General features: G+C 43.0%; 1 protein-coding gene across 2 annotated transcripts in view; it reads left to right on the plus strand.

The window, feature by feature from the left end:
* RNF41 (ring finger protein 41) overlaps positions 1-15,087 on the plus strand; it is a 34,108-nt gene that overhangs the window by 3,205 nt on the left and 15,816 nt on the right. The gene's annotated exons all lie outside the window — the stretch shown is intronic.

A 15,087-nucleotide genomic window follows, 5' to 3' on the forward strand; every position in this document is an offset into this window, starting at 1 on the left:
TGAAGTTGAGGTTTGGGGCATCCACACAAATAGTGCTTGCAGTTGGTGACTAAGTGGGAGGTCCTTGCTGGCCTTTAGGCCTGATAGGCCTCACTTCAAGTGTTAAATGAGTTCTTGAGGAATTGTGTGCCCTTTGGATTCTTTTGTAAATTGAACCAATTAAAATGTACTAAAGAATTTAATTTAACGTTAAAAATTTTATGTATTTATTTATTTATTTTTATGAGAGAGAGCATGAGCCAGCGGGGAGGGGCAGAGGGAGAGAGAGAGAATCCTAAGCAGGCTCCATGCAAAGCTCAGTACAGAGCCAGATGATGTGGGGCTTAATCCCACGACCATGAGATCATGACCTGAGTTGAAACCAAGAGTCAGACACTTAACCAATGAGCCACCCAGATGCCCCCTAAAGAATTTTAATTTTAAAATCCCCTGTGGTGGGGTGCCTGGGTGGCTCAGTCGTTAAGCGTCTGCCTTCGGCTCAGGTCATGATCCCAGAGTCCTGGGATCGAGCCCCACATCAGGCTCCCTGCTCTGCGGGGAGCCTGCTTCTCCCTCTCCCCCTGCTTGTGTTCCCTCTCTCACTGCGTCTCTCTGTTAAATAAATAAATAAAATCTTTAAAAAATAAATAAATAAAATCCCCTGTGGTGGGGCACATGGCTGGCTCAGTCAGTAGACCATACGACTCTTGATTTCAGGAGGCTCTTGATCTCAGGGTCATGAGTTCAAGCCCCATACTGGGTGTAGAGCTTGCTTGCTTGCTTGCTTGCTTGCTTACTTACTAAATAAATAAATAAATAAATAAATAAATAAATAAATAAACAAATCCATCCATCCATCCATCCATCCATCCATCCCCTGTGGTAAATCCAGCATGGATCCTGGCATTCTAGAATTAAACAGTCTTTGTGGCATTCTATCCCACCCCCTCATCTCGTGTAAAGAAACTGAATTCCTCAGAAGTTATTTTTTTTTTAAAGATTTTATTTATTTATTTGAGAGAGAGAGAGCATGAGGGGGGGAGGGTCAGAGGGAGAAGCAGACTCCCTGCTGAGCAGGAAGCCCGATGTGGGACTCGATCCTGGGACTCCAGGATCATGACCTGAGCTGAAGGCAGTCGCTTAACCAACTGAGCCACCCAGGCGCCCAGAAGTTATTTTTCTAAGAGAAGGAGTGACTTCAGTCTGAGGACTCTACTGCTTAAATAAAAAGACCACTTCTTTTCTTTATTTTTCTTAAAGATTTTATTTATTTCTTTAACAGAGAGAGAGAGAGCAAGCACAAGCAGGGGGGGTGGCAGAGGGAGAGGGAGAGAAGGCTCCCTGCTGAGCTGGAAGCCCAATGCAGGGCTTGATCCCAGGCCCAGACCTGAGCCAAAGGCAGACGCTTAACCGACTGAGCCACCCACCCAGGTGCCCCAAGACCACTTCCTTTCACTTAAAAAGTCAAGAGAGTTGCCTAAAGAGAGCAAGGTCAGTTAGTGGCAAAGTCAGGGCACCTTCTATAACATAATTACCCCCTAATTTAACTATTTTTGTTTTATATGCTGAATTTGAGAATCCTGCAACTTGTAGAGTACCTCAGAATGTATGTAGTCCAAGATACTTCTTTTCTTGTGTGGTAAGGGAACTGAGGCCCAGAGCAGTTAGGTTACTTGCCCAAGGTCACACATTTGGTCGGTAATAGAGCTAGAACTGGGTCTCAAGTTTCTGGATTCCCAACTATGTTTTCTTTTTTTCCATACCTATTCCTTCATTGGGAGATTTGTAATGAAATGTGAGACCCTTCACCAGTTAATTTCTTCACTATGCTGAAATTCCTAGAAGTCACCTGTTTCCTTACATTGGAGCAGGTTATAGGACTGAGCACTGCATCAGGCTCCCTGCCCGGTGGGAAGTCTGCTTCTCCCTCTGCCTCTGCCCCTTCCCCCGCTCATACTCTCTCTTTTTTTCTTTTTAAGATTTTATTTATTTATTTGACAGAGACACAGCGAGAGAGGGAACACAAGCAGGGGGAGGGGGAGAGGGAGAAGCGAAGCAGGCTTTCCTCTGAGTAGGGAGCCCCACGTGGGGCTCAATCCCAGGACCCTGGGATCGTGACCTAAGCTGAAGGCAGATGCTTAGCGACTGAGCCACCCAGGCACCCCAATACTCTCTGTTTCTCACTGTCTCTCTCAAATAAATAAAATCTTTAAAATTTAAAAATTTAAAAAGAGAGACAAGGTGCATGGTTTGCACATCTGTACATGGGTTCAAGAAACCCTGAATAAAGGAGGATAAATGTTCAGGTTCCTTTACAATCTGTTTTGAAATCCTGGCTCTGTCTAGGGGTCAACCAGAGAAAGCAACTTCAACAACAAGTTAAAACAGTATAGAAAGGGATCTGAGAAAGCTCTTGCATTTTATGATAATAGTGATGAGAACTATATAGGGAGACCCCAGTGTAACAGTAAAGAAAATAACATAATTACCTGTTGAGTTCTGGCCTGCAGAAAAGAAGGCTGGAAATGCAAGCTTCAGGTTGGGTTTGGGATGTTCAAATCAGGGAGGTTGGCAGAACAGCCCGAAGGGACACCTCAGTGCTACTTTAGTTCAGCTCCCCAATTTGAGTGAAACCTTCGAAGGCCTTTTTTTTTCTATTCTACAACTCAAGGAGAATATCCAGGAAACTGTGCTTCTGTTGGTTATGGTCACTGACTGTGACTCTTGAGGTCCCTGTGGTTTCAGTTTTATTAAACCTTCTGCCCCCAGGGCAGTGAGCAGTTGAATTCTTGTGAGGCATTGCCCTTGGAATGATAACCTGCTCCTGTGACAGCCCCATGGCAGTGTTGAGAGTCCCAGAGAGCCAAAGGAATAATCAAAGAGCCTAGCCCATCAGGTTGACAGTCTGCCTACGGGTAGGACAAGGCCAACCAGAGAGCTGGCTTCCAAGGTTGTATATGAGATTTGTTTCCCATAGATGACAGATAGGGAATACCCTCATCAGAATATAAATCTAAATTTCCCCTTAATTCTTGAGGCCGCACCCCTGAAAGAATGCAGTTGTGTAAGAGGGGATAAAACAGGAGAATCTCTACTCTGGTAAAAAGGGTTTTGATTTAGAAAGAACAATGCCAGAGTGCCTGGCTGGCTTGGTTGGAGCGTGTGACTCTTTTTTTTTATTTTTTAAAGATTTTATTTGTTTATTTATTTGAGAGAGCGAGAATGAGAAAGAGAGAGCACATGAGAGGGGGGAGGGTCAGAGGGAGAAGCAGACTCCCCGCCGAGCAGGGAGCCTGACGCAGGACTCGATCCCGGTTCTCCAGGATCATGACCTGAGCCGAAGGCAGTCGCCCAACCAACTGAGCCACCCAGGCGCCCCGGAGCGTGTGACTCTTAATCTCTGGGTTGTGAGTTTGAGGCCCCCACTGGGTGTACAGATTACTATAAATAAATAAGTTAATTAATTAATTAATTAATAAAAAAAAACTAGAAAGAACAGTGCCCATCATCTCTGTAGTTTTGTAAATGCTGACTTTATGGTGGGAACCTTACAGCTCTTAACCCTGACTAGTGGCTTCCCACCCCCTTTGGCCATCCCTTTGCCAACAGAGACAAGTTCTCTGCTATTTATTTTGGGAAATGAGATCTGAGACCCCATTAAGATAAGTTTCAGAATTTGTATTCCTCCTTTTTTTTTTTTTAAGATTTTATTTATTTGACAGAGAGACAGTGAGAGAGGGAACACAAGCAGGGGGAGTGGGAGAGGGAGAAGCAGGCTTCCTGCTGAGCAGGGAGCCCGATGCAGGGCTCGATCCCAGGACCCTGGGATCATGACCTGAGCCGAAGGCAGATGCTTAACGACTGAGCCACCCAGGCACCCCAACGTGGAATCTACTTTAAAATAAAATGAAATGAAAGTGCAAATAAATAAATAATAAAATAAATTTTTTTTTTTAAGATTTTATTTATTTATTTGACAGAGAGAGACACAGTGAGAGCATGATCACAAGCAGGGGGGAGTGCAGGAGGAAGAAGCAGGCTTCCCGCTGAGGAGGAAGAAGCCGGCTTCCCGCTGAGCAGGAAGCCCGATGCGGGACTCGATCCCAGGACCCTGGGATCATGACCTGAGCTGAAGGCAGACACCTAACCAACTGAGCCACCCAGGCACCCCAATAAAATTAAGTTTTAAAAAAAGAAAGTACAGGGGCACCTGGCTGGCTCAGTCTGTAGAGTAGGGACTCTTGATCATGAGTTTGAGCCCCATGTTGAGTATAGAAATTACTTAAAAAAATAAAATATAGGGATGCCTGGGTGGCTCAGTCGGTTAGGCGTCTGCCTTTGGCTTAGCTCATGATCCGAGGGTCCTGGGATCGAGCCCCACATTGGGCTCCTTGCTCAGTGGGGGAGCCTGCTCTCCCTCTGCTCGCTGCTCCCCCTGCTTGTGCTCTCTCTCTGACAAAAAATAAATAAAGTAAAATAAAATAAAATGAAAGTACAGTGAAGCATAGTATAGACTCTCAGCTTGCTTTCTGTATTGCCCCATAAAAGGAAAATGTTATTTCAGTTTTTGCCTTTGCTCTAAGGATAACGGATCTTTTTTAAAAATTAAATCTTGGGACGCCTGGGTGGCTCAGTCGTTAAGCGTCTGCCTTCGGCTCAGGTCATGATCCCAGGGTCCTGGGATCAAGCCCCACATTGGGCTCCCTGCTCAGCGGGAAGTGTGCTTCTCCCTCTCCCACTCCCCCTGCTTGTGTTCCCTCTCTCGCTGTGTCTTTCTCTGTCAAATAAATAAATAAAATCTTAAAAAAAAAATCAAATCTTGCAGAAATATATAACCTGATCAAAAGTAAAATCTTAATGGGGCACCTGGCTGGCTCAGCTGGTAGAGCATGCAACTCTTAAACTCAGGGTTATGAGTTCCAAGCCCCATGTTGGGTGTGGAGCCTATTTAAAAAAAAAAAAAAATTTTTTTTAAAGAAAAATAAAATAAAATTTTAGTGTCTAGACTTTTTAAAAAATTTATTTGAGATAGAACGAGGGAGAGAGGCAGAGAGCACGAGCAGGGGGTAGGGCAGAGGGAGCGGGAGAAGCAGGCTTACCGCCAAACAGGGAGCCAGACTCGGGGCTCGATCCCAGTACCCTGGGATCATGACCTAAGCCGAAGGCAGCCGCTTAACTGATTGAGCCACCCAGGTGCACCAGTGTCTAAATTTTTTTAAATGTATACGATACACATAGTAATTTTTATTTATTTCTTTTAAAGATTTTATTTTTGGGGCACCTGGGTGGCTCAGTTGTTGAGCATCTGCCTTCGACTCGGGTTGTGATCTCAGGGTCCTGGGATCGAGCCCCACGTCGGGCTCTCTGCTCCGCGGGAAGCCTGCTTTTCCTTCTCCCACTCCCCCTGCTTGTGTTCCCTCTCTCGCTGTGTCTCTCTCTGTCAAATAAATAAATAAAAATCTTAAAAATAAATAAATAAAATAAAGATTTTATTTTTAAGTAATCTCTGAACCAAGCACCCCTAATTTTTTTTTATTAAGATTTTATTTATTTAGGGGCACTTGAGTGGCTCAGATAGTTAAGTATCTGCCTTTGGCTCAGGTCATGATCTCAGGGTCCTGGGCTTGAGCCCCATGTCAGGCTCCTTGCTCAGTGGGGAGTCTGCTTCTCCCTCTCCCTCTGCCCCTCACTCATGCTTGCTCTCTCTCTCTCAAATAAATAAATAAAATCTTAAAAAAAAAAGATTGTATTTATTTGAGAAAGAGAGATTCAGTCTGGGTGGGGCCGGGGGGGAAGGAGCAGAGAGAGGGTGGGGGACAAGCAGATTCTGCACTGAGTGCAGAGCCTGATGAGGGCTCGATCCCATGACCCAGAGATCATGACCTGAGCCAAAATCAAGAGTCGGATGCCTGACCAACTGAGCCACCCAGGTGCCCCCAGGCACCCCTAATTTTTAGTTTTTACATTGTTCTTGGGTGTCTGGGTGGTTCAGTTGGTTAAGCATCTGCCTTCAGCTCAGGTCATGATCCCAGGGTCCTGGGATCGAGCCCCATGTTGGGCTCCCTGCTCACCTGGGAGTCTGTTCCTCCCTCTCCCTCTCCCTCCGCCACCCCCACTCATGTGCACGTTCTCTCCCGCTGTCTAAAATAAATAAATCTTTAAAAAAAATTGTTCTTATTAAAATGGAACCATACTATTCATACAAAATGCATTTTGCAACTTGCATTTTTTCAAATTGAGAGGCAGTTTAGCATGGTGGTTAAAAGCTTGGGCTCTGCAGCCAGTCTGCCTGGGTTTGAATCTGGCTCCACCACTTGTGAGCTGTATGATTTTAGACAAGCTTTTTAACCTTTGTGCATCTGTTACTCATCTGTAAAATGTGGATAATGACAGTACTGACCTCATAGAGTAACTTAAAGACTTGTAAGAATTAGATGAGTTAATATACAAGAAATGCTTTGAATATTGCCTAGCATATAGAAATGCTCTATAAGTGTTGACTTCATTATTATTAGTTTTTACTTCATTATTATTTATTTTTTTTAAGATTTTATTTATTTGAGGGAGAGAGAATGAGAGAGAGAGAGCACAAGAAGGGGGAGGGTCAGAGGGAGAAGCAGACTCCTTGCTGAGCAGGGAGCCCCATGGGGGACTCGATCCTGGGACTCCAGGATTCATGGCCTGAGTCGCTTAACCAACTGAGCCACCCAGGTGCCCTCATTATTATTTAATTGTATAACTAAAACATCATTATAGAAAAAGTAGGAAAAAAACAATAAAGCAAAACTGTGAGTGAAGTTAAAAGTACTAGAAGGAGGAGCGCCTGGCTGGCTCAGTTGGTGGAGCATGTGACTGTTGATCTTGGGTTTGTGAGTTCCAGTCCCACATTGGGTGTAGAGATTACTTAAAAATAAAAGCTTAGGGGCACTTGAGTGGCTTAGTCGTTAAGCATGTGCCTTCGGCTCAGGTCATGATCCCAGGGTCCTGGGATCGAGCCCCGCATCGGGCTCCCTGCTCGGTGGGAAGCCTGCTTCTCCCTCTCCTACTCCCCCTGCTTGTGTTCCCTCTCTTGTTGTGTCTCTCTCTGTCAAATATATAAAAAAAATCCCTAAAAAAAAAAGAAAAAACTTAAAAAAAAGTACTAGAAATAATACTTAGAAACAGCTTCTCTATATCCTTCTAGAAGCTCTTTAATATAAATGTATACACAAATGCTTTATTTTTTTAAAGATTTTATTTATTTGTCAGAGAGAAAGCGCACAACAGGGGGAGCGGCAGGCAGAGGGAGAAGCAGGCTTCCCGCCGAGCAAGGAGCCTGATGGGTGACTTGATCCCAGGGACCCCGGGATCATGACCTGAGCTGAAGGCGGACGTTTAACTGGCTGAGCCACCCAGGCATCCCATAAAATACACTTTTTTAACAAAAATAGCAGTATAGTGTATATAATATGTATAAATGTCTTTTTATTATATAAATGTTAAGTATACTTAAATAAGTAACTTAAATTATTAATAAGAAACAAATATATCTAAGTCATATTAATGTCTCCTGTTACTGCATTTTTGGATGAAAGGAATTCTGGATATTTGTGGTGTTTCTAGTTTTTTTGCTATTATGAACAACACTTAGATAAACAACTTAGTATATTGTTTTTACACTCTCGTGTAGTTATTTCCTTAGGCTAAGTTCCTGGAAGTAGGATTTCTAGATAAAGGGTATATATTTTGGGGGGATTTACTGTTTAGTTTTGTTTTTCTTATTGTTGTTCTTTTTTTAAAAAGATTTATTTATTTGAGAGAGAGAGCAAGAGAGCACAAGTAGGGGGAGGGACAGAGGGAGAAGGAGAAGCCGACTTCCTGCTGAGCACGGAGCCTGACATGGGGCTGGATCTCAGGACCCTGGGATCATGACATGAGCCAAAAGCAGACACTTAACTGACTGAGCCACCCAGGTGCCCCATTGTTATTCTTTGTAAGACATTTTTCTATTAGTGAAGTATAGTTGGTTATGTTTTCGTATGTATAACATAGTGATTTGACAATTCTATAGGTTCTTTACTCAGTGCTCACCACGGTACACCATGCAACATTATTACAGTACTGTTGACAATATTCCCTAATCTGTACTTATATCCCCATAACTTATTTACTTTATAACTGGAAGTCTGTGACTTACTTTGTAACCAGAAGTTTGTACCTTTTAATCCCCTTTGCCTATTTTACCCATCCTCAATGCCCCCCCCCCACCCCCGCCATTTACTGTTTCTTTTGTTGTGGTTCAGTTTGATCAGCTTTTTCTTGCAAGAGCACCTTTTTTCTTATGGGGCATCTGGGTGGCTCAGTTGGTTAAGCATCTGCCTTCGGCTCAGGTCATGATCCCAGGGTCCTGGGATGGAGCCCTGCATCGGGCTCCTTGCTCAGTGGGGAGTCAGCTTCTCCTTCTCCCTCTGCCCCTCCCTGTCAAATAAATAAATAAAATCTTAAAAAAAAAAAAGAATATGACAGGTTATGTGTGTATGTCATGTATGACATAAGGCATGTATAGTGTATGATTCATTTAGTGAATGTTTTGGACATGTTTTAACCTTAATACTTTACTTTCATGATTTAGGATAGTTGTAGATATTTCTTTATTTGAGTATTAGATATACACACACACACACAAGAAATTTTTTTTTAAGTGTATTTATTTAAGTAATCTCTACATTCAGCATGGGGCTTGAACTCATGACCCCGAGATCAAGAGTTTCCCGCTCTTCCAACTGAGCCAGCCAGGCCCCCCAAGAAAATCTTTTACAAAGGTTCAAAGGGATAATTCAGGAAATTAAAATAGATCCTCCTATTCCTGTTCCTTAGTTACCCCTTCTCAACAGCAAGCACTGTTGGCAATTTCTTATGTATCCTTCTGGGGAGTTCCATGCATACATAAGCATATAATACATACATGTTGGTTTTTTCACTCATGGTGGCATACTTTACATATACTGTGTGTACCTTAGTTTTTTTCTCTTAACAGTGTATCTTGGCAGTCTTCTCATACCTGGTGCGTTAAAGGCAGCAATGCTTTTTTTTTTTTCCCCTTCTGATGAATGTTATAGCTATTGTAGAGATATCAAATTATAATTTGTTTATTTAACTGAGGTAGAAATTATGAAGTCAGCAGTTGAACAAATGAATTATGGATATTTGGGGATATTTTTGCTATCCTATAGAAGCCACCTCAGATAGCTCCTCTTCTTGGCTTTTTCTCTTCCCCGCCTCTTTCTCCCAACCCTATGTGTGGGTCTGGTCTATCATCCAGAGTGGCAGTAGCTATCATCCAGAATGGACGAACCAGTCTTAGGTTGCATTACTTGAAGTAGAGAGGAAAGGTGGTCATAGTTTCACTGTGTCCATATTGGTCAGTCTGCATGTGGAGCTGTGGGTACCCTGTTTTAGAGGGACAAGGGCATTCTAGAATGCTGTGAGAGAAATGAGTCTGGACTAGGTTGGTATTTCTCATCTGTGCTCTTGCTGCACCCTTGACCTTTCCCAGGAGTGTCTCAGCACAGGGTGACCGACTGTCGGGTGCTGTGGAGAATCCTTTCCTGCCCTGGGTGTTAAACCACACGGTCTCTTATAGTCCATTCTTACTCTAAAGGCAAACATAAAACATAAGGGTAAGAAACCAGGTCCATGGGAGACACTTCCAGGTATGATCAAATTCTGTCATCTTTTATTACTGTACCTCAAAAGTAAAAGCATTCCTGTATTTTTTATTCTAGAGTAATTTCTAAATTTAAAAAGTATATATTTTTTTCATAATGTGGAAGACTGTTTAAAGTTGAATTATGGGGCGCCTGGGTGGCTCAGTTGGTTAAGCGACTGCCTTCGGCTCAGGTCATTAATCCTGGAGCCCCGGGATTGAGTCCCGCATCAGGCTCCCTGCTCGGCAGGGAGTCTGCTTCTCCCTCTGACCCAACTCTCTCTCTCTCTCTCTCTCTCATTCTCTCAAATAAATAAATAAAATTAAAAAAAATAAAGTTAAATTATGACTTCTAAAAAAATGTGTACCTACTAAAGTTTTTGGTAACTAAAAGTAGAAAAAAACCATCCTATCCTACACCCAAATAAAACCACTTGTAACATTTTGGTCATTCTTTCTGGTCTCTTTATGTATGGATTATTTATAAATATATGATGTTCTTAAACAGCTCAGTATTCAATTTGTGTCCTTCTGTTTTCACCTTTTGTTATTCTACTGCGTATTCCTCATAAGCATCACTTAAAATAGATACATTATTCCATCAAATGTACTTACATTACCATAATCACTCAACTATATACTTTTCCTGGTCATGTAAATGAGTAAGGAATCATCTGATTTTTTTTTTCTTTTAAGGTTTACTGACATGATTTTTGAAAACCTGTCTGGACTGCTTTTAGCACCATTCTACCTCCCTGCTTCAGAGGTGTCCCTCTTCCTGTTTAACATCATTCCAGATCTCCTGCCTAGCACTGCCTCACTGACCAGATGCTCTCCTGTCTTTACCTCTCCCCCTTCACTAGCCCTTTCGTCTGTGTACATCAACATCCTGAGGCCTTTCTTATTGGAAGGAAACTACCCCCACACAACCCACTTCCTCAGCCTCCTGTCCTCCTCAGGGTAGTTCTCTTTCACTTAGGACCAGTGTGGTCTGAGTCCACTTCCATGCTCCACTACAGCCGCTCTTCAGGGCGCCTCCCAGCTGCAGGCAGCCACGCTCTGCCCTGGTATCCGGTCCCACATCCTGGCCATTTTTTTGTTTTTTTTATCAGACTTGACTGCAGCTTTTGACACTTCCCTCCCCTCCTCCAAGCACTCCACTTCCTTGACTCTTTTATTGTGGTAAAAACACGTAACATAACATTTGCCATCTTAACCATTTTTGAATGTACAGTTCAGAATGTTATGTTCACATGGTTGTGAAACATCTCCAGAACTTTTTTATCTTACAAAACTGAAACTCTGTACCCATTAAACAAAAAGTCCCCTTCCTCCAACTCCCTTGACTTTTATGAGCCTCTTCTGTCCAGGATTTTGTCTCATCTCATCAATCTTTCTCAGTCTTTTTTTTTTTAAGAAACTACCTGTTTATTTCTATGAGAAAGAGAGCACGCACAGGTGAGCAGGGGTGGGAGGGAAGTGGAGGGACAAGCAGACCCCCTGCTGAGTAGAGAACTGAAGCCAGTTTGATCCCAGGACCAGGAGATCACGACCTGAGCCAAAGTCAGGTGCTTAATCTGCCGAGCAACCCCGGCCCCTCTCAGTCTTTTTTGTTTTTTTGACAGGCTCTTTTTTTTTTTTCTTTCCTTTTAAATGTCATTGTTAAAGTATTCTCATGCACTCTTGGTGGTGTCTAAATTGAAAATGCCTTTCCAGAGGATAGTATAGAAGTATATTATCTAGAAAAATAAATAGTAGGCACACCATTAAACCCAGCAGTTCCTCCTCTAGGTATCTGTCCTAGGAGAGAGATTGGATTTTGTGTTCCAAAAAAAATCATGTTACCAGGATGTTAATTGCAACATGATTTGTTTCAGGAGGGAAAATGGCAACCAGGCAAACTAAAGTCCTGAGGCGAATGACAAATACACTGTAATCAAGGTTTAGACTGGTAGATTGGAAAATTTTTTTTAAGATTTATTTATTTATTTTTAGAGAGAGAGAGCATGAGTGAGAGGGGCAGAGGGAGAGGGAGAGAGAATCTCAAGCAGACTTTGTTGAGTGCAGAGCCTGACATGGGTCTCCATCCCAAGACCCTGAGATCAGGACCTGAGCCCAAGCTAAGAGTCAGACACTTAACCGACTGTGCCACCCAGGTGCCCCTGGAAAAAAAATTTTTTTTAAAGATTTTTATTTTTTGACAGCGAGAGAGGGAACACAAGCAGGGGGAGTGGGAGAGGGAGAAGCAGACTCCCCGCTGAACAGGGAGCCCGATGCGGGGCTCGATCCTAGGACCCTGGGATCATGACCTGAGCCAAAGACAGACGCTTAATGACTAAGCCACCCAGGTGCCCCTGGAAATTTTTTTTTTTAAGACATTTTTAAGTAATCTCTATATCCAACATGGAGCTTAAACTCAAAACCCTGAGATCAAGAGTCACATGCTCCACCGACTGAGCTAGCCAGGTGCCCCTGGAAATTTTTATCACTAGAATGTAGACTACACGAGAGCAGGGACCTTGTCTGTCTTGTCCATACATGAATCTATGTACAGCAAAGAAGGTGAATTGGAAGAATGAGTGTATACCAAGCAATGGATGGGGGAGAGGAAAGTGGGAAGAAAGGCTAATAATCACATTCTCTGAGTCTTTTAAAATGAGAATATAGTCATATATTACTTGTGAAAAAAGGAAGGCTAGGAAATAAAGCAAAGGCTTTAAAGGCTCAGCTGGTTAAGCATCTGCCTTCGGCTCGGGTCATGATCCCAGGGTCCTGAGATCGAGCCCTACTTCGGGATCCTTGCTCAGTGGGCAGCCTGCTTCTTCCTTTCCCTCTGCCTCTCCCCCTGCCTGTGCTCTCTCTTTCTCAAATAAATAAATAAAATCTTTAAAAAAAATAAAAAAAAAGAAATAAAGCAAAGAATCAGTGCTGTCCAGGGTTCTGTATTCTTCAGACCCACCCTCATTTTTTCTTTTTAAAGATTTTACTTACTTATTTGAGAGAGAGAGAGAACACAAGTAGGAGAGAGGGAGAGGGAGAAGCAGACTCCCCCCTGAGCAGGGAGCCCGATGTGGGACTCGATCTCAGGACCCTGGGATCATGACCTGAGCCAAAGGCAGGCACTCAACCCACTGAGCCACCCAGGCGCCCCCCACCCCCACTCATTTTCTCTTTCTATTCTTTTTTCTTTTTAAGATTTTATTTATTTGCGAGAGAGAGAATGAGAGACAGCATGAGAGGGGGGAGGGTCAGAGGGAGAAGCAGACTCCCCGCTGAGCAGGGAGCCCGATGTGGGACTCAATCCCAGGACTCCAGGATCATGACCTGAGCCGAAGGCAGTTGCCTAACCAACTGAGCCACCCAGGCACCCTTATTCTTTTTTTTTTTTTTAAAGATTTTTATTTATTTGACAGAGACAGCGAGAGAGGGAACACAAGCAGGGGGAGTGGGAGAGGGAGAAGCAGGCTTCCTGCTGAGCAGGGAGCCCGATGCAGGGCTCGATCCCAGGACCCTGGGACCATGACCTGAGCTGAAGACAGACACTTAACGACTGAGCCACCCAGGCGCCCCTAGATTGTTTCTCCTAAATGCCTTGATTTGAAATGCCTTTATACTTTTTTGATCTCAATTTTTACAATAACGTCCTGAAAAGGTCTCACTTTCTCTAATCTTCCCTATCCCCTACTTTTTCTAGACAGCTGCCAGAATTATCTGACTAAAACAGAAAACTGATCATGTCAATTTCTTTATCATGTCAATTTCTTAATCCTTTAGGATTCAAAGAATCTCCTCACAAGATTCTTATTAATTACAAAGGAATAAAATAGTAACTCTATAGTAGAGAAAGCTCGCCAGCAGCACTTAACCAAAGGATCAGAGTCAGTGTCACCAGGAAAGGTGCAAATCAACATGTGCTCCTAATGTGATATATTAAGAATACTGTATTACTTCCATGGCATTTTTGCCCATGTTGAAACCTGAATTTATTTATTTATTTATTTATTTATTTATTTTTAAAGATTTTATTTATTTGAGAGAGAGCACATGAAGGGGGAGGGTCAGAGGGAGAAGCAGACTCCCTGCTCAGCAGGGAGCCCAATGTGGGACTTGATCCTGGGACCCCAGGATCATGACCTGAGCTGAAGGCAGTTGCTTAACCAACTGAGCTACCCAGGTACCCTGAAACCTGAATTTAATCAGGAGGAAACATCAGGCAAACCCACACTGAGAGACCTTCTCATTATACTAGCCTGTATTCTTAAAAAATACCAAGGTGGGGCGCCTGGGTGGCTTACTCGGTTGAGCCTCCGCTTTTGGCTAAGGTTATGATCCCAGGGTCCTGGGATCCAGCCCTGTGTTGGGCTCAGTGGGGAGCCTGCTTCTCCCTCTGCTTGTGCTCTCTCTCTCTCTTTCTGTCAAATAGATAAATCTTTAAAACATAATAAAGAAAAAAGAAAAATCAAGGTCATGAAAGTCCCAAAAGCATTAGTAATTTTTTCAGATTAAAAGAGTTTAAAGGGGCACCTGGGTGGCTCAGTCGGTTGAGTGTCCGATTCTTGATTTCAGCTCAGGTCATGATCCCAGGGTCAGGGTCATGAGATTGAGCCCTGCATGGGATTCCATGCTCAGCAGGGAGTCTGTTTGAGATTCTCTCCCTCTGCCCCTCTCCCCTGCTTGCACGCGCACGCTCTCTCAAATAAAAAAAAAAATCTTTAAAAAAAAATAAAAGTTTAAAGAAGCTTAGCAATTCAACGCAGCACGTAGTCTTGAATGTTCTTTTGTTAAAGGAGATTATTGGGACAAGTGGCAAAATTGGAAGAGGGTTTGTAAATAATAGTATTATGTCAATGTTAATATCCTGATTTCTATAATTTTACTATCATGATATAAGAAGTTTTTTTTTAAGATTTTATTTATTTGACAGAGAGGGTGGGGGGAGAGAGCGAGCACAAGCACGGGGAGCAGCAGAGGGAGAAGCAGGCTCCCCACTAAGCAAGGAGCCCGATGTGGGCTTGATCCCAGGACTCTGGGATCACCAGAGCCGAAGGCAGATGCTTAACTGAGCTACCCAGGCACCCCAGATAATACTCTTTTTAGGAAGTACGCAGTAAAGTTATTTAGGGATAAAGGCATCCAGTATATAATTTATTCTTAAGCAGTTCAGAAAATTTTTATCTATTCATGTATATAGAGAGGGATTATAAAAAAATGTGGTAAAATGTTAACATTTAGGGAATCTAGATGAAGGGCATATGGGATCTTTTTACTATTTGTGGAACTTTTCTGAAAGTCTGAAATTGTCAAAATAAAAGATTTTTTTTTTTTTAAGATTTTGTTTATTTATTTGAGAGAGTGAAAGAGCACAAGCGGCAGGGAGGGGCAGAGGGAGAGGGAGAAGCCGACTCCCCACTGAGCAGGGAGCC

This window comes from Zalophus californianus, chromosome 9, assembly GCF_009762305.2.
Source record: "Zalophus californianus isolate mZalCal1 chromosome 9, mZalCal1.pri.v2, whole genome shotgun sequence".
NCBI lineage: Eukaryota > Metazoa > Chordata > Mammalia > Carnivora > Otariidae > Zalophus > Zalophus californianus.